Genomic DNA, 20,817 nt, shown 5'->3' on the forward strand with positions numbered 1-20,817 from the left:
TTGCCGAATTAGAGAATTATATAGAATATTTTGCCGAATTAGAGAATTATATAGAATATTTTGCCGAATTAGAGAATTATATAGAATATTTTGCCGAATTAGAGAATTATATAGAATATTTTGCCGAATTAGAGAATTATATAGAATATTTTGCCGAATTAGAGAATTATATAGAATATTTTGCCGAATTAGAGAATTATATAGAATATTTTGCTGAATTAGAGAATTATATAGAATATTTTGCTGAATTAGAGAATTATATAGAATATTTTGCTGAATAAGAGAATTCTATACGATATAGGATATTTCGATAGAATATTTTGCCAAATTAGAGAATTATATAGAATATTTGGCCGAATTAGAGAATTATACAGAATATTTGGCCGAATTAGAGAATTATACAGAATATTTGGCCAAATTAGAAAATTTTATAGAATCTTTTGCCAAATTAGAGAATTTTATAGAATATTATGAAGAATTAGAGAATTATATAGAATATTTTGGCCGAATTAGAGAATTATATTGAATATTTTGCCGAATTATAAAATTCAATACAATATTCTGTGGAATTAGATAATTCTATAGAATACATTACCGAGTTATTGAATTCCGATTATATGATTATATTGAGGACCCGATAAAAATAATCTTAAAAAAAACTAAGGCTTTTTAAAAAATCCCTATCCGCAAAACACCGAAAAAACTACTTTCAAAATTCGTAATAAAAATTTTAAAATTCGTCGCCGAGCACGTAACAAGGTCTTTCAAAAATCTTCGCTTCACAGTAAAGCGAATTGAATGCGGTTATAAATGTGAGGTTGTAGCTTACCCTTTTTGAAGTGAGGCAATAAGAGGCGTCCCTGGTAACTATTATTCTTCTCAAAGCGAAGACCTTTGCGATCCACCACAAGATTTTATCTGCCAAAAAGAAAAAATTACCTCGTCACTCTTTTTTTATTAAAATTCGAGTTAGATGTTTTTTAAACAAAATAAAAAACTTTTGTTTTTGAAAAATCCACTTGTTTTTGACTTTAGAAAAGGTGTATTGGTTTACCACGGAGATTGCGATGATATTAAGCATGCGACTTAACTCCCACACTTCGTCTGGGACACGGCGAAACAGATTCGTAATGTCTCGTGAAATATACCATACATCTACTCGTAATTACGAATAATTTTGCGTTTTACGTCCAAGTAAGAGTATAGGAATATAATTCAGGGTTCGCGCAAAATCTTTGGAATGAAATTCCCTGACTTTTCCAGGTTTTCCCTGACTAAATTCCAGAAATTTCCCTAACCGTTTGCAATAACGTACATGGCGAACATATATGAAAAGCAATCTAAAATTTACTTGCATATATATTCCCCTGACATTTCCCTGACCTTTTAGGCCCCATTTTCAATTTCCCCGACCTTTTAGGCCCCATTTTCAATTTCCCCGACCTTTTAGGCCCCATTTTCAATTTCCCCGACCTTTTAGGCCCCATTTTCAATTTCTCCGACCTTTTAGGCCCCATTTTCAATTTCCCCGACCTTTTAGGCCCCATTTTCAATTTCCCCGACCTTTTAGGCCCCATTTTCAATTTCCCCGACCTTTTAGGCCCCATTTTCAATTTCCCCGACCTTTTAGGCCCCATTTTCAATTTCCCTGACCTTTTAGGCCCCATTTTCAATTTCCCTGACCTTTTAGGCCCCATTTTCAATTTCCCTGACCTTTTAGGCCCCATTTTCTATTTCCCTGACCTTTTAGGCCCCATTTTCAATTTCCCTGACCTTTTAGGCCCCATTTTCAATTTCCCTGACCTTTTAGACCCCATTTCAATTTCTCTGACCAAACAGATAAACAACTCAAATATAAAAAGATTTCTGATATTGAACTACTGTTTAAAATATAACTAAAATTTCCCTATTAGTATTAGTACCTTGAGAATCGAAGTAGGGTGAGTAAACTGGCTACTACACAATTTCAATTCAAATTAACATAAAATTGAAATAATTCGATGTCAGTTTGGTGTCTATCTTCGCTCTCCAATGTGTCATAAAACTTCCGCGTTCTTTGGGAAACGCGAGATTTCGTAATCAGAAGTAAATAAAAACACGAAAACAAAACAGAAATCCCCAAGCTACAACAACTTTCGCGTTAAATTTCGATCAGCCTCAGGGCAGGTTAAAAAACCAAGAAAAAAAAGAAGTATTTATTTATTATAAAAAAAATGTATGAAAAAGAAATTGACCTACATCTTGAATAAGATTTAGTTCTGGAAAATACGCTGCAGAGATGCATCGCGCAACGAAAGAAGGAGAACATTTTTTTAAACAGAACCAAATATAAGCGATATGAATCATACTTTTAGAATCGTTAATACCAGATTAAACGAGTATTAGTATAACCTTTAGTGACATATTAACAAAAAGTATGATCCTCAATGAAATATTTTGTCAAAATAAAAATATACCCGATTTTTGAAAAGATTCTATTAGCGTTCCACGTTCTTATTTCTAGCTATAAACGCAGTGTCATGGGCCGTCAGTAATACAGAAACATCGTCTGCAAACATGGGAGCAAACCTTATTTAAAGGCCGACTTCCAGCTGAAAAGTGTTCTAGCGAACTGAAAACCGAGCATCGAGACTAACAATAAAGCGACCGTGCCGATTTTCGAAGCCCCGCTAGCTGGGTTGGAAGGGTTCTCGCTAACTGAAAGCCGTGCAATGTGGTTCTAGCGAACTGAAGATGAACAATAGAGATCCTTTTAAATTTATTTCCTCTCAAATTTTTGCTTTCCCCAGAAGGAAATTCTCTATTGTGTATCTTCAGTTCGCTAGAACCACATTGCACGGCTTTCAGTTAGCGAGAACCCTTCCATCTTTTACCCCAGCGGGGATTCGAAAATCGGCACGGAAGCTCCATTGTTAGTCTCGATGCTTGGTTTTCAGTTCGCTAGAACTCTTTTCGATGGAAGTCGGCCTTGAAATTCAGCATTAAGGCAATTGAAAGTGTTTTACACTTAGTGTTATCATGATACTTATTTTATATTGATTATAAAAATCCCAAGGCAAAGAGAACTTAGTTAAGTCTAAAGATTATTCGATAAAATAGGGGCAATGGAATAGCAGCATTAATTGAAAGTAATAAAACTTCCCTATATTTACATCTTCGAGAAGGAACTAATAAAAAAAAAACATTATTTGTAATTGAATCATGACAATTTACTCGAATATTAAACAAAGACCTTTTAAACCCCGCCAAAGATTAATTAAAACTGTCATACTGTGAAAAACATATCAATAGGCTTTTAATTTGAGAGACGAGTGTTAAAATTGTTAATTTCAAAATAGTTGAAACCTATCTAATCTTAACAGCGGCCCCAGCTTTTGAAAATGGTCTATCCAGTATTATTTAAAAGTAAAGAGAAATCAAAGTGGCTTTCAACAATGATCTCATTACAGCTTCTTGAATATGAAAACTGAAGAAAAACTTGCATAGTTTAATTAACGAGCTTTATTTATTTTCTTTCAAATGCGCGTTACGCGAAGCCTCTCCACTAATTATTCTTCTATATAAACTAAAAAGCGTTCGCACTTCTTTCCTTTATAAGGCACGAGTTAAACTACCGAAACAAAGCTAGAAAGATAATCATTTTTCTAATTATAAGCCGAGAAAAAAACACCCGTCAGTGCGGGTTACCCATAATAAGCGTTTCATTTAAGGACTAGTTCCACGAGTTGTTGTTTCGTGCCGCCAAAAATAATAAATTGTTGAATGCTTTAAATTGCTATTAAATTTATAGATATTGACAAAGATCAAGACGCAAATAGGGTGATTAAATTTTCGTGTCCGTCGGTAAAATACGACCAAGAAGCGATATAATTTACTAGGGAAAATGTATAAGATGCCTAAGAATTCGCGCGCCATAGTCCCCGTCCCCCTTTCAAAATACAAGGGGGGACGTAAAAGGACAACGGGCTCTTTCGCCTCTCCTCAGTCGGAAAATACGTAATTTTCCTCATTCGCGTCGTGCTGAGGTGAGTTTTCAAGATCCAACGAGATGCTGGTTGTAATTTAGAGGCAGGGATTAACTCCGGACCTACGTTTGGTCCTTCTCCCTAGTATATCGCTTCTTGATACGCCGCTAGTAATAAATTTGTTTCAGTGGGAAAGTGATATAAAATGACGGAAATAAATTTTCTATTTAGTCTGTTACATCATTTCAGGAGCGTCTCACCACGTTTATCTTCTTCTATCCTAGTAGCAAATGCACCAGGAAGATGAAATTGTGCAGGGACGTTAGTTATAAGTAATACGAAAACCCCAAGAAATACTTTTAGAATCCGCCGCCATATTAAAAATGGCGGCCAGAAATGTAGGGAATAAAACCTTTTGTATCTTTCAACTGTTTTCATTAATACTCCGTATACTGGTTGATATCTATACCCTATATACGGGGTTTACTATTCTTATGGGGTTGAAATTGCCCTCCACCATCTTTTAAAATGGCGGCTTGAAGAGTAACTAAAATTTTCTGACGTACAACGCTGGGTTTCTTTGCTGCTACTCATCTTTATAGTTTTACAAGGACTATAACCAGTCAGTAACCATAATAAAAATTAACTTGTGCTAAAATCTTAAACTTTGCAGCTCTATTTGACCCCGTAAGCAACGTCGTAGGCCTACTTCTCATGGGACTTGACCTTAAGCTTTCTTTAGTTTATCCAAAAATTACGAAAACTTTAGCGAGAGAAAACAAAAGAAAACTCGAATTATTATTATTTTTTTTAAGAATCTTATATGGGTTAGTGGCCTTTTACTTTGAGCAGCAGACGAGAGAGACGATCCTGACTAAACAACTTGCAAAAACATCACCACGCACGAAAAATAGCCACCCTCCATTCCTCCCCCTTCCCCCAAACACGCTGCCCGCTGCTTTTAAAGTTATGGTTCCAGTAATAGCATTCCACCGCCCGGGCCCCAAAACTGGGTCAAAGACGAAGGACAGGTATATACGGCATCACCACCACCACCACCACCACCACCGCCATTAGATTTTCCAGTAGATTTTTTTATTCTCATTGTTTTTTGTTTTCTTTAACCACGCGTAGATAATATGAGATTCAACACCGCGCGGGGTTGATGATCTGAAGAGTTCGAGTTTTATTATTTGGACGAAATGGGTTTTTAAGAGTTTATAATTGCCGTCAGAAATGCATTAACTCGAACTGTAAAAAAGATTAACAAATCTTTATTTTCTGAGAATGTTGAAAAAACCACCTTATTAAGTCATATCTTTAACTTCATTCGTGAAATTGGGGTAAAATTCTGCAAGCTTATTTTGATCTACTTCGGAATTCGAAATGCTCAATCTAATTCAACTTTTGCATACAAACATAATTCAAATGGCCAAACAGTACTTTCATGTCTTTGACCTGATGTTTTAGTCCGTAAATAAATATATAAATATGTAAAAATGTAAATAAGTAGATAAATAAATGTGCAAAAAAATAAATACATAAATACGCAAAAAATAAATAAATAGATAAATAAATGCGCAAACATTTATGGATAAATACGCTAAAAAATGAATAAATAAATGCGCAAGAAATAAATCAGTAAAAAATAAAAAACATAGGCAAAAAATAAATAAATAAATAAATAGGCAAAAAATAAATAAATAAATAAATAGGCAAAAAATAAATAAATAAATAAATAGGCAAAAAATAAATAAATAAATAAATAGGCAAAAAATAAATAAATAAATAAATAGGCAAAAAATAAATAAATAAATAAATAGGCAAAAAATAAATAAATAAATAAATAGGCAAAAAATAAATAAATAAATAAATAGGCAAAAAATAAATAAATAAATAAATAGGCAAAAAATAAATAAATAAATAAATAGGCAAAAAATAAATAAATAAATAAATAGGCAAAAAATAAATAAATAAATAAATAGGCAAAAAATAAATAAATAAATAAATAGGCAAAAAATAAATAAATAAATAGGCAAAAAATAAATAAATAAATAGGCAAAAATAAATAAATAGGCAAAAAATAAATAAATAAATAGGCAAAAAATAAATAAATAAATAGGCAAAAAAATAAATAAATAAATAGGCAAAAATAAATAAATAGTCAAAAAATAAATAAATAAATAGGCAAAAAAAAATAAATAAATAGGCAAAAAATAAAAATAGATCAGTAGTATATATATGCGTAAAATAAATATATATTTATTATTGCTTATAAATACTCTATTTTATCAAGTGCATAAAATCCGTCACGTTTTACCATGAAACGTTTGAAGCATTTTACTTTCCTGGAGATTTTTACCATAAATTAATAGCAAGAAGTTAATAGTCTTATATGCTACTACGTTACTGAATTTTGATAACTTCGGTTAGCAGAGTTCTGTTCTAAAAAGATGATGAGGTTTGAGGATATGTCCTATTATGGGATTGGATGAAAACCGACCAAGTGCTCCCTAATTAACGATTCATTAATTGGGTAGAATGATTGGTGGTTTGTTTCTTACTTCTTAGGTTTGGGTAATTAGAAATACGATACTCTGAACTTCTCAGAACTAAACTGCGACTAGACTCCGTTAACAGATACGGTTGGTTGATAAATGAACCGTTTGTTTTTTGTTTTTAATTTTCTTAGACTTCTGATGCCATCTGTCGGTACACTTGTTGCTTTACATTATGTCATTTCTGTGTTTTGGTCCGAGAACCTAAAGCCATTAAGACTCTAATGAACTTCCTATTCTAGAGTTTAGACCCTTACCATATTAGCTTTATAATTATACCCTTAATTAGGGTTCGTTTTATTGAATTTTAAAAGTGGTAAAAAAAATTTAGGATACGTTCTGAAGTGGAGTTTATTCCACTTTTGAGGGACCTAAGTTTTTTAAGTTAATAATTCAGAAGTTACTCATCATGTTTTGCCACATTACCAACACACAAATTATTTATTAATTATAATTATAATTAAGCTCAAAAAGTATAAGCTGGCTTCTACGGACATACCTACCAAAAAATAATAAAAATCAAAAGGTAATAATAGAAGAAGGATGACACTCTGTATCCTCTTAATAATTTATGTAACGTCACTCTTCCCAGGCCCACCCCTTTTTGTTTGCTCTCCTGCTCATCAAACTTCAGATGGGCATCGCACCGTGCTAGGGTGAATTCTATAACTGTTTACTATACTAAATCCTCAGCAATCAACCCACAAACCTTGACGTTGGGCAAAAATCCAAAAGCGTCAAGCGCACCGTGGCAAATAAATAAGCGCTAATAGAGTAATGATGAGGGAACTATTTATCGCGTATGTGATTCGGTTTAATAACCTTGCTCCAAAGAGTCCAAATGTATAGTGATGTTGGGAAGAATCATGTTTGTGGTACACTTCTCTCGAAGAGAAGTATTATATACTTCTGCAAAAATTTATATCAGGTTTAAATCTCGATTTGAAATTTATACACTGTTCCAATCTAGATTCTACTTGATAATTTGTATTTTCATTCGTACAAATTGACCATAACATTCCTCCACGACCAAAATACGAGTTTTTGACCATAGGCCCGTGACCTTTGAAGGTAGTAACACCGATCCGAAACCAAAGTAAAAATATATAAACCATTTAAGGTCTTGTTTACAAGTGATGACGTAAGGAAGGGCATATCAGCCAAAAAATATTTTCCTCTAAAAAGCCTATTAAAAGTGGTGCGCTCGGGGCGGAAGGATCGCTCGATTGATATGTTGCTAGTGGTCGGCAGTATTCCGATAATTATCCCACAGAGAGATACGACAAGCTCACCTTTCCTTGACGTCAGTAGCTCGCTATAAATAGCAACCTCGAGTCTATATAGAGAAGCTATGGGGGAAAGACGCCTCTAAAGGGGAAGAACGAGAAGCTATGGAGCCCCTTTAATAGCTTCCCTGTATGGCCAAGAAAATTTAGTTCCACCAACGAAAATATTCCATTTCAACAAACTACTATTCTAAAGACGATGTTGTAGATTTTAAGTGTAAATTTTTAAGTAAAGGTTTTCCAAACGTGCACGAGTTAGTTCTTGTAGATTCTACCTTTTTAATCATACTGGTAAAATAGACATCGTTTTGAGAAATAATATTTGAACTATAAGAGGTAAAAATATGTCTGTATTTACTTCCCTACTGAACATAAAAATTACTTAAATTTGTTGGGTATTTCATAGGATTTCTGTCTTACGATTATTTTCGTTAATGTACGATGTTTACGATTTGGAGAGGAATTTATTTCATAAACGTCGGACGCAACGCAATTTAGAACGGGCGAAGGCAGGGCGTCGTGCGCAAAAGGCAGGATGTTTGGCATTGTTTGCGCACGACGCCCTGCCTTTGCCTGTACTAAATTGCGTTGCGTCCGACGTTTAAGAATTCCGCCTTTGAACGACTACAGCAAAACTTAATTAAATTGCAGCACTATTTGACTGGGAAGTTGAAAAATTGCCACAAAAAGAAATGGCATAACAAGGTGTTAATAGGGCAAATGAGTATTACCATTAATAGGGCAAATTAAATGTTTCAAAAAAGCACATTTAAACAATCTTCTTAACTGAATATATTCGAAAGTATTACAATTATTAGTAAATTTTGGTAGTTTTTTAGAGATTAGTAAAAAATGGTTTCCTTGTGAGTATTCATTCCATTATATTCTAAACAGTAATCGTGAAGCCACTAGCGAGGTAAAGAATTGCAACTGCAACGGGTTTCATATATACAGACGAGGCAGTCTTGTTTTCTCTTACCTCGGGTCTAGGCCTAGTAATGAATTGGAAATTAATCGAGCTCATTGTTAATTCCGAGGATCATATTCAGGAGACTTTTAAAAAATAAAATAGATCGGAAAAGAACTTGATTTTTCTGCTTGTCGTATTAAGCAGGCAAGCTATAATCCGTAAAAACTTCCAAGGTCGGCCCCGATTGCGATCGAAATCGGTTAAAGCCGAAAAAAGCAGCATTTTCCCTTCATATGACGGTGGTACTTGTTGCGTGCGTCTACCGCCAGGCAACGGAGCTTAGCGGAGAAGAGGCAGCCAAGGGGATAAACGTACATAGCGAGGGGCTAGTCATTCGCCAAAATTTTGTACACCTGAATTTTTATGCGAATTCCCATGATTACTGAAGGAATTCCTTGATTTCTGTGATTATTATTATTTTCGGTGATTTCCATAATCTTTACACTGATTTCCCGTTATTGCCGCTGATTACTTGCGATTTCCGTTTGAATTCCAATGAATTCCGGTGCTTTTTTGGTTAATGCTGTGATTACCACTGGATTCTTCGTAAATTTTGATGAATGCAGTGATTATTTCTATTTCAACTGATTATGATTTTAATTTTGGATTTTCAGATTCGTCGATTGATTATGCGTGATTATTTCACGAAAGGTGTGTTTACCGAGGTGATTACAAAATAATACTAGTAAATCATGTGATTATTTCTGATTTTCTCAAGATTTCACGCGATTTCCAGTGATTATCGGAGATTTCTGATTACTTTTGACAAGAAGCGATATCTAGTTTATTAGGGAGAAGGTATAAATTCGGCACATTTCTAGCTTTATCTCCAGTCTAAACGTAGGTCCGGAGTTAATCCCCGCCTCTAAATTACAACCAGCATCTCATTGGTTCTTGAAAACTCACTGACGAAAATTACAGTCATATTTTCCGACTGAGGAGAGGCGAAATAACCCGGCCTCCTTTTACGTCCCCCCTTGTATTTTGAAAGGGGAGCTGGGACTATGGCGCGCGAATACTTAGGCATCTTAAAACTTCTCCCTAATAAACTAGATATCCCTTCTTGCCTTTGATTACCCACAAGAATGATTTTGATTGCTGATGATTTTCTAAGAATTCTAGAAATCAAGTAATCGATTTCTGCGGTTCTGTACAACTGATTACTCGAGTGACTAACCCCTCGGATATGCTTACGTATTCACAACCTACGTCACGAAGGAAGACCTTTTTTTGTTTTTGTCGCGTTTTGAGGGAAATCAGTTAGGGAGGGAGCCTGGAGGGGAGTTGTAGATTAGCATATCTATTTATAGGGCGAGAGAGTTATAAAGGGATCGAGATAAGGTTAATCTTAGTAATCTATTATAAGACTCGTTATTAGGTAGGCTCGCCCTTAGTGGCCAAGAACGATAATAGAATTTTGACCAGCGCGTGACCATACGGAAACGTGATTGAGTGGTCGCCAGGACTCGTGTGACTATAGTTTCTATGTTCATTTATAGAAATCTCGTGCATGCATTGTTATTGACGTATTAACCGTATACATGTCTTGGAAGGACCGCCGGTGTCGCCAATACAATTAAATGACGGATTATGACTGAGAGAGAACCTGTGGAGTGTGGAGCGCGTGAAATTAAATTAATTTGGAAAACAACACGTGATAATGTTCTTCATAGGTTCTGGTAGGCTTGTTATTCTCCAATATTTTGCTAACAGAATATTATTATAGTCTACAATTATAATCAACTAGATTGGATTGGATTAAGATTGACCTTACCCATCTTTGTATTTGCCTACTACAAGTCTTATTATTGTTTACCGAAATAGAGTAATGGGCATCATCTTAGAATTAGATTTATCGATCACTTGTATAAGATGTAAAATTATTTAAATTTTGTTTGCCTTAAAAAATGTGAATTATCTGTTTAAAGGTACTACATCAAAATAATATCTTTGAAGTTTGAACGTTCTTACATGCATGGGTCTGGTACTGAAAGGACTTCAATCTTTAGTTCTAACAAACTTGCAAGTTTCTTATCAGGGACAATTTATGAGTAATGAAACCGAAATATCTTCATATTCATAGAATTCTAACTCTATACTCACTAGCGCACTACTTTCTTTCGTACGAGTTTAACACTGCGTATTCATGCGCCTCACCATTCCCCTTTTTAGCCACATCGTTTGATGTACATCTAACGATGGGGGTATTAGTTTGACTTGTTAATATATCAAGTTCGCTCCCACAATAGTAACCAAACAATAGTTCAGAACAATTATTTTAAAAGTTGAACTTTGAAGTAAGTTTTGTTATTTTATTTTATAGTTTAGCTAAAATATGTCCATTAAACAAATTAACATAAAGAGTAGAACGTCCTTTTGCGTGTAACCCCAATCTTTTTACCTCTCCGAGTGACGATGATGTCACGGAAAGGTATTAACACTGGTCGTTTCTGTGTGTTTGTCAAAGTATTCGCAGTTGGCAAATCGGAGCAAACGTGTTTGCAGAAAGCAACTTTTGACTTCTACTCCCATCGTTAGGTTTAAGAAGTACGCGGCGGCGATCGGTTAGGGTTACGAGAAACGTCATGCCTCCCAATGGCAGGGCTCCACCAAAAGTTCACGCAATTGCGGGTTTTCTTATCATGCCCTTATATACCCTAAATTTTCAAAAATTGTTAAAGAGGAATACGCTTGAATTCAAACGTCAACAATAGCCATGTTCAAAATGATTTTAGGAATAAAGTTTCATAAAACGATTTAACTAGAATTAAGCTAAATTAATGACGATTAAAATAATTAATATCAATTATATTTATTTATCTAATAATTTAAGAAAAACCTCTTAATTGCGTCTCGACTTGGAGAGGTTTATTTTGGTTTCCCTACTTGTTTAAAATAGTTCAGTGCTCACGAGATTTGAAAATGGGTAAAGTTAGGAGTAATGACGTGATCTTTTTCTGCCGTTCCCTTGAGAGGATTGACTGTCGCTATACACGCGTAACTTTACCGAACCCAATTGCGCACCCATTACAGTGGGTGTTGTAGAAATGGCATCGCCGCATCACTTAATTTTACACTTACTTTGTTGTATTCAAACACTTAAGATAAAAAAAAAACCATCCTAGACCCAGTACCAAACCCCTATAACAATGATCACTCTCTCGAAGCAAAATGGTAATAAGATAAACGGAATTCCATCGTCATGATGCTAATCTTTAAGAGTGAGTTCCACATTTTGGAAGAGACTCAAAATTAGGCCCGCGGGGCTTGTGAATAATGCAGACTATCTCTTCTCAAATTCTTAAACACCACCATCGTTTTCTTCCTAATTATTTCACGCTTCACGGATGTAGCATTTTTTTTTATTTCTCTTCCTAAACTCTCAATTAAGGGACTACCCCTAATATCGTCATCTTTAATTACCACAGAAGATAGTGGTAAATGAACAGTAAAAAAATAAAACAAAACGCGGGGGTTGAGATATAATAATAGGTTGGCTGTATCTCTTAATATTTTTTATTTTTATGGGTTCGTATTCTATTACGAAGATACTTATAGTCTGGTGTTCGAATGTGTGTATGTTATGGCGCACGTTTCGTAACGTTGTTCAACTCCAAGATAAGGTGCTATCTTATAACTATCATTGCAGATAAAATAGTAGGATATTGACATTGTTGGAAAATTACATTTTTGCTTCGGAAATACTATAGGGAGTGGGCAAAGGGATCAAAATCTCCCCTACTAAGCGTCAGATTCTCACTTAGCCATTCAGGAGCCTTTTCCCACTTTCCTTTCACTCTGTGAAGTTTTCCGCCATTTTGGTGGTAAGGGGAGGAGTCATCTTAAGTCACACCTCTCTGGCAGCTACCTATAGAGCTATTTCAGTTGAAGGGGGGGGGGGGAACGTCACGGGTTTGCCTCCAATAAACAGTGGCCATTTTCACCCTCCCTTCGTTAGGGCCGTAGAAGAACACGATGTTAAATTTCCCAGACAAAATGGCGCTTGGGCGGGAGCTAGTGAAATCCTGCCCCAAAAACTATCCTTTCGCCCGCGTATTGAAATGGCTCTATAAGGATACTTAGGCCTTAGTGTAATCTCGATTGATTTCTTAAGGAAATTAAAGGCACATAAAAACTAACTACACGTCTGCCTGCTGACCTTCCTTGTTTGGAGGGGTTAACTGCGGAAGAACGTTTGAACAATACATTTTAATAATAAGAAAGTTTGCTAGAAAAAAATGTATTTTTAATACCCTAAAAACTATTTTGATGCGCCAATATAAAACCTTGGTATTTTTCCATATGCATTACGTTAGGTTACACTTGTCCCAAAACCGCGTGGTAATTAGGGAATATTAATTAGTCACAGCGTAAGCCGTAGGTGCAAAACGATTTCAGATTGCCCTAATTATGGTATTATCGAATAACTTATTTTAAACTATTCCCAAGTAGTAAAGCTTACAAAATATAGACCTATTCTCTCTGCTTAAACAAACTTGCAGTCCATTTTAATTAATTATTACATTACCACTTTAAGAAAGATGAAACAAACCTTTCTTTACTTGTTTTCTAAATGTATCTACCATAAATCATTGCTTAGCTTATAATATTTCAAAGCGTCTTTGAGGATAGAGTGTTAACACCCCATTCGGTTCTTCCGTTCGTTTTTAGTTCCCGGGTTTAGGAAAAGAAAAATCAAGTTTCTGGCATTTAAAACAATTACAACAGTGATAAGAATAAGAATATATAATGTATAAAGTATAGCGCGATGCCTGCAGCCTCTTTGTTTCGCCCCAGAAGTAGGCCGTGCGACGTTACCCCTCCCTCCTTTAATGATCTTTAGGGTTCGTTCCCCGCTTAGGGGAAGAATTAACAACTAGAAGCGGCGCTGGACTAGAGGGGTCGGTCATTCACGAAATCCCGTACGCTACCCGCGAAATCCAACTTAAGAAATCCAAAATGAATGCTGATTTCGAAATCCCATAAAAAATCCGAAATCAGTAATGAAATCACAAAATTAGTAAATAAATCATAAAATCGTTAAAAAAATCACAAAATCAAAAAAAAAAAAATCAAGAAATCACGAAATCAGAAGCGAAATCACAAAGTCAGTAAAGAAATCGCGAAATCCATTACAAAATTCACGAAATCTAAAATCAAAAGAAATCACAAAATCCGACGAAATCACGGGAAAAATCTCAAAATCCGACGAAATCACGGGAAAAATCTCAAAATCCGACGAAATCACGGGAAAAATCTCAAAATCCGTCGAAATCACGGGAAAAATCTCAAAATCCGTCGAAATCACGGGAAAAATCTCAAAATCCGACGAAATCACGGGAAAAATCTCAAAATCCGACGAAATCACGGGAAAAATCTCGAAATCCGACGAATTCAAGGGAAAAATCTCAAAATCCGACGAATTCAAGGGAAAAATCTCAAAATCCGACGAATTCAAGGGAAAAATCTCAAAATCCGACGAATTCAAGGGAAAAATCTCAAAATCCGACGAATTCAAGGGAAAAATCTCAAAATCCGACGAATTCAAGGGAAAAATCTCAAAATCCGACGAATTCAAGGGAAAAATCTCAAAATCCGACGAATTCAAGGGAAAAATCTCAAAATCCGACGAATTCAAGGGAAAAATCTCAAAATCCGAGGAAATCACGGGAAAAATCTCAAAATCCGAGGAAATCACGGGAAAAATCTCAAAATCCGAGGAAATCACGGGAAAAATCTCAAAATCCGAGGAAATCACGGGGAAAATCTCAAAATCCGAGGAAATCACGCGAAAAATCTCAAAATCCGAGGAAATCACGCGAAAAATCTCAAAGTCCGACGAAATCACGCGAAAAATCACAAAATCCGACGAAATCAAGGGAAAAATCTCAAAATCCGTCGAAATCAAGGGAAAAATCTCAAAATCCGTCGAAATCACGCGAAAAATCTCAAAATCCGACGAAATCACGCGAAAAATCTCAAAATCCGACGAAATCAAGGGAAAAATCTCAAAATCCGACGAAATCAAGGGAAAAATCTCAAAATCCGTCGAAATCACGGGAAAAATCTCAAAATTCGTCGAAATCACGGGAAAAATCTCAAAATTCGTCGAAATCACGGGAAAAATCTCAAAATCCGTCGAAATCACGGGAAAAATCTCAAAATCCGTCGAAATCACGGAAAAATCTCAAAATCCGTCGAAATCACGGAAAAAATCCCAAAATCCGTCGAAATCACGGAAAAAATCTCAAAATCCGTCGAAATCACGGAAAAAATCTCAAAATCCGTCGAAATCACGGAAAAAATCTCAAAATCCGTCGAAATCACGGGAAAAATCTCAAAATCCGACGGAAACAGGGAAAAATCTCAAAATCCGACGGAAACACGGGAAAAAAATCTCAAAATCCGACGGAATCACGGGAAAAAATCTCAAAATCCGACGGAATCACGGGAAAAAATCTCAAAATCCGACGGAATCACGGGAAAAAATCTCAAAATCCGACGGAATCACGGGAAAAAAATCTCAAAATCCGACGGAATCACGGGAAAAAAAATCTCAAAATCCGACGGAATCACGGAAAAAAATCTCAAAATCCGACGGAATCACGGGAAAAATCTCAAAATCCAACGGAATCACGGGAAAAATCTCAAAATTCGACGAAATCCATTGGATTTTATGAAACAAAATCCGACGAAATCAAATTGGTTTTCGAAATCCCGTAGACTTTTTCCAAAACGTCCGACCCCTCTGCTGGACTGCACCCGCACGAGCTAGAGCCGCAGAGAGAAATTCATAAATGAAAAGCGAGACTTAATAGTTTCGCTTCCGTCTCATTATGCCACCCTTCCTTCTACGATATCGTGATCCGGATGACCTTCCTGGAAATCGCGTTAGAATTAAGAGGGAGTACGTAACAATTATAATGATGCAGGCCTTGGAAATTGTTGGTTTTTAAAATCAAGTGGATTATAATGAACTAAATGAACAGTAGCGCTAAGTAATTAGTTACTTAGCAATTTAAATCTTGTCATGAATTTAAAAAGTATACTCCTATCACGAGGAGCGCCATTTAGAATAGCGAATTGTATTATGTTAATCTTTAATCTTATTCTAAAAAGCTATTTTCATTTAAAGCACACTTGGGTTATGAAAACAATTTTTGATTTGCGAGTGGATGTTTTTGAAAATTGTATTATTTTCTCATGTGAACAACTACAGTTTCAAATTCAAGGTGCTCCTCCAAATTGGAAGAATCCACTCTACAACTGAGATTCTTAAGCTAAAAGGATATTCACATAATGGAAAGGTAAACCGATGGCTATTTTATTCTCCCAATGGAAAGATAAACCAAAGGATTTTTTATTCTCCCGATGGAAAGATAAACCGAAGGATTTTTTATTCTCCCAATGGAAAGATAAACCGAAGGATTTTTTATTCTCCCAATGGAAAGATAAACCGAAGGATTTTTTATTCTCCCAATGGAAAGATACATCGAAGGATTTTTTATTCTCCCAATGGAAAGGGAAACCAAACGATATTTTATTCGCCCAATGGCAAGGGAAACCAAAGGGTATTTTATTCTCCCAATGGAAAGATAAACCGAAGGATTTTCTTCCAATGGAAAGACAAACCGAAGGATTTTCTTCCAATGGAAAGATAAACCGAAGGATTTTCTTCCAATGGAAAGATAAACCGAAGGATTTTCTTCCAATGGAAAGACAAACCGAAGGATTTTCTTCCAATGGAAAGACAAACCGAAGGATTTTCTTCCAATGGAAAGATAAACCGAAGGATTTTCTTCCAATGGAAAGATAAACCGAAGGATTTTCTTCCAATGGAAAGACAAACCGAAGGATTTTCTTCCAATGGAAAGACAAACCGAAGGATTTTCTTCCAATGGAAAGATAAACCGAAGGATTTTCGACCAATGGAAAGATAAAACAAAGGATTTTCGACCAATGGAAAGATAAAACAAAGGATTTTCGACCAATGGAAAGATAAAACAAAGGATTTTCGACCAATGGAAAGATAAACCAAAGGATTTTCGACCAATGGAAAGATAAACCGAAGGATTTTAGACCAATGGAAAGATAAAACAAAGGATTTTCGACCAATGGAAAGATAAACCAAAGGATTTTCGACCAATGGAAAGATAAACCAAAGGATTTTCGACCAATGGAAAGATAAACCGAAGGATTTTCGACCAATGGAAAGATAAACCGAAGGATTTTCGACCAATGGAAAGATAAACCAAAGGATTTTCGACCAATGGAAAGATAAACCGAAGGATTTTCGACCAATGGAAAGATAAACCAAAGGATTTTCTTCCATTGGAAAGATAAACCAAAGGATTTTCGACCAAAGGAAAGATAAAACAAAGGATTTTCTTCCATTGGAAAGATAAACCAAAGGATTTTCGACCAATGGAAAGATAAAACAAAGGATTTTATTCCATTGGAAAGATAAACCAAAGGATTTTCTCCCAATGGAGAGATAAACGGAAGGATTTTCTCCCAATGAAAAGATAAACCGAAAGATTTTCTCCCAACGAAAAGATAAACCGAAGGATTTTCTCCCAATGGAAAGAAAAACCAAAGGATTTTCGACCAATGGAAAGACAAACCGAAGGATTTTCTTCCAATGGAAAGATAAACCGAAGGATTTTCTTCCAATGGAAAGATAAACCGAAGGATTTTCTTCCAATGGAAAGACAAACCGAAGGATTTTCTTCCAATGGAAAGACAAACCGAAGGATTTTCTTCCAATGGAAAGATAAACCGAAGGATTTTCTTCCAATGGAAAGATAAACCGAAGGATTTTCTTCCAATGGAAAGACAAACCGAAGGATTTTCTTCCAATGGAAAGACAAACCGAAGGATTTTCTTCCAATGGAAAGATAAACCGAAGGATTTTCGACCAATGGAAAGATAAAACAAAGGATTTTCGACCAATGGAAAGATAAAACAAAGGATTTTCGACCAATGGAAAGATAAAACAAAGGATTTTCGACCAATGGAAAGATAAACCAAAGGATTTTCGACCAATGGAAAGATAAACCGAAGGATTTTAGACCAATGGAAAGATAAAACAAAGGATTTTCGACCAATGGAAAGATAAACCAAAGGATTTTCGACCAATGGAAAGATAAACCAAAGGATTTTCGACCAATGGAAAGATAAACCGAAGGATTTTCGACCAATGGAAAGATAAACCGAAGGATTTTCGACCAATGGAAAGATAAACCAAAGGATTTTCGACCAATGGAAAGATAAACCGAAGGATTTTCGACCAATGGAAAGATAAACCAAAGGATTTTCTTCCATTGGAAAGATAAACCAAAGGATTTTCGACCAAAGGAAAGATAAAACAAAGGATTTTCTTCCATTGGAAAGATAAACCAAAGGATTTTCGACCAATGGAAAGATAAAACAAAGGATTTTATTCCATTGGAAAGATAAACCAAAGGATTTTCTCCCAATGGAGAGATAAACGGAAGGATTTTCTCCCAATGAAAAGATAAACCGAAAGATTTTCTCCCAACGAAAAGATAAACCGAAGGATTTTCTCCCAATGGAAAGAAAAACTGAAGGATTTTCTCCCAATGAAAAGATAAACCAAAGGATTTTCTTCCAATGGAAATAACCCAAACAACAAAGTTTATCGTCTCAATGGAAAGAACACTATAAGAACTAAAGATCTCCCAATGAAAAAAAAACTATGAAAAACTAAAGATCTCCCAATGGAAAAAAAACGATAAAAAACTAAAGATCTCCCAATGGAAAAAAAACGATGACGAACTCATGATATCCCCATTGGAAGAAAACACGATGTAGAACAGTAGATCCCACAATGGGCAAAAACACTATGGAAAGGATCCAGATAAAACTAAGGTTCTCGTCATCCCCAAGATAAAAAAATATATCTGCAGGATGGTCCAATATCTTAAATTATGGCAAAAGATAAACACTTCGTTAGCGCAGTCAGTATAAAAAAGACTTAATGAGCATTAGCTTACATTCTTTCTTTAAAAATCACCGCCTAACGAAAAATTAACAAAAACTCTCACGAAAAAATAAAGAACTTAATGGAAACACACCTAATTCCGAACAGCTGAGCGACAACAGTCGAATCTTTTGACAACGTAAAAAATACGCTACGCAACACCGAGTTGTCGATAAACAAGAGAAGATAGGATCATCCTCATAAAAAAAAAAAGAATCTAAAAATAAAGTATTACGGCGCACACGACTGAGAGTCGGAATTTCTTGGCACAACCGCTAGAGGTGAATAATCAACACGTTGGTTGGCAAGGGGTTTCTTTCATTCTCTCCCTGCTTCTATAAGTTCTCTGTCTTTCTCTGGAGGAATGATGGGAGGCAAAAGATAAAGAATTAACGGGGGGACGCCTGTGTTTTGCCTTCTTGCCTCCCAAACTTCTTCGATTTCGTAAGTTTGAAGAGAAAGAAAGATTAAAGTCAGAGAAAAGTCGATTCGGAAGAGGAGAGAGATGAGATGAGATGGGATGGGAGAAGGCGAGCTGGGAGGGATGCAAAAATTCCCCAGCTGGGTTTTGGCCCGTAGCCAGACGCGCGCCGCGCTCTACCGACTCATCCCTCGACGAGGAAAAATGAGGATCCAAGGGTCTCTACGCGGAGAGCAGCATCTGGATGCGGACGGAGAACACGAGAGAGAGAGAGAAAAGGAAAACCAAGAGCAAGCAACCAAGGAGGAAATGAGACGGCGCTTCATGGAAAAGAGACTAATCGAACAATAATGGTCAAGACCCTTTCTTCCAGTTTCACAACAGTTTAATAGGACCAGTGCTTATCCTTAACCTACAGTAAAAGATCCCAGACTAGAAAGGTTCTCCAATTTCTTGAATGTCAAACCGAAATCTCGAGAACAAACGTATTGATATTAATTACAAGGTTTAATTTGAAACCAAAACCAAACTTGAAGTACAAGTACTTGTATTGAATTACATTCATTATAATGTCAGAAAAAGTTCAATAAAAAGAAAATATAAGCAACAGTACGGAGCGGTCGAATACTCAGCAATTCGCTTGAAACTGCATCAGTGCACTGAGAATATTGTATCATTAAAGTTTCACACTACATACTTCTGGGCTTAAATTTACATTCTGAGCCAACAAAAACCCCATAGAACATGAACTACTTGTATAAAGTCGTCAATATTATTACGTCGTTTGAACAATAGATAAGTAAACGGTTATGACGCTCTTGCGTATAGTTTTCAAGTTCCTTTTTTATCGAATGCATATATTTTTAATGTTTTTGAGGAATACTTCTTCCCATAAAAAACCTAGATGCCGTCGGTTAGGTGCGTCATATTGGATTAATTTCACTTTAGGGACTTGTCAATTCGGGCTTAACTCCGCCCCCAGCGCCATTATGGTATGTTTATTTTACAGAATGAAAGCTATATAAACCCCTCCTCCTGGTATGTTTTTTAGCACTAGTGGAAGATAGTGTGTCGTTGCATGACGTAGTACTGCTAAGTCCCTGTTCCATACATTTAAAAAAATGCTGAAACCTTATGATATTATGATTTATCTTTCTTAAGACCTTTTCAAACGTCGTACGACTGAATCACCAAAGAGTTAAAGATAAAAATCCATCATATCAATTTTCAAGTTGAATCAAAAACCTGTATGGTCTGAAAAGACCCTTAAGAAGAAAAGTTCCGAACCAAGTACCAAACTACCAATTAATATTTTTACATGAAACCTTACTAAACTGCAATATCGCTTCTTTGGGGCAGCGGGACTAAAAACCTTATGTAGCCTAGCAGTTAAAACAAGACGGCCCAAGGGCTCGTAATAGTAGCCATATCGTACGAGTGAATAGCCCCTCTATACCCTACCCTAATGAGTGGATAACCCCTCTATACCTTACCCTAATGAGTGATAGCGCTATCTTTTACAATGCTTAAATGATTTACCGTGCATAAAATCAGAGTGAATAGCCCCTCGATTCCCCACTCTAAACAGTGATTAAATTATAACCGTATAAATTT

The 20,817-nt window shown here is 35.7% G+C and overlaps 1 protein-coding gene across 1 annotated transcript in view; it reads right to left on the minus strand.

Moving 5' to 3' along the window:
- Positions 1 to 20,817, minus strand: part of Mef2 (myocyte enhancer factor 2) — a 174,303-nt gene that overhangs the window by 77,398 nt on the left and 76,088 nt on the right. The window contains exon 3 of the mRNA XM_089848196.1: positions 830 to 918. The gene's annotated coding sequence lies outside the window, so the exon portion shown is untranslated. The remainder of the gene's footprint in view (positions 1 to 829; positions 919 to 20,817) is intronic.

Source organism: Phalangium opilio, unplaced genomic scaffold, assembly GCF_054372755.1.
Source record: "Phalangium opilio isolate 3A_F unplaced genomic scaffold, DU_Popi_V2 ptg000009l_1, whole genome shotgun sequence".
NCBI lineage: Eukaryota > Metazoa > Arthropoda > Arachnida > Opiliones > Phalangiidae > Phalangium > Phalangium opilio.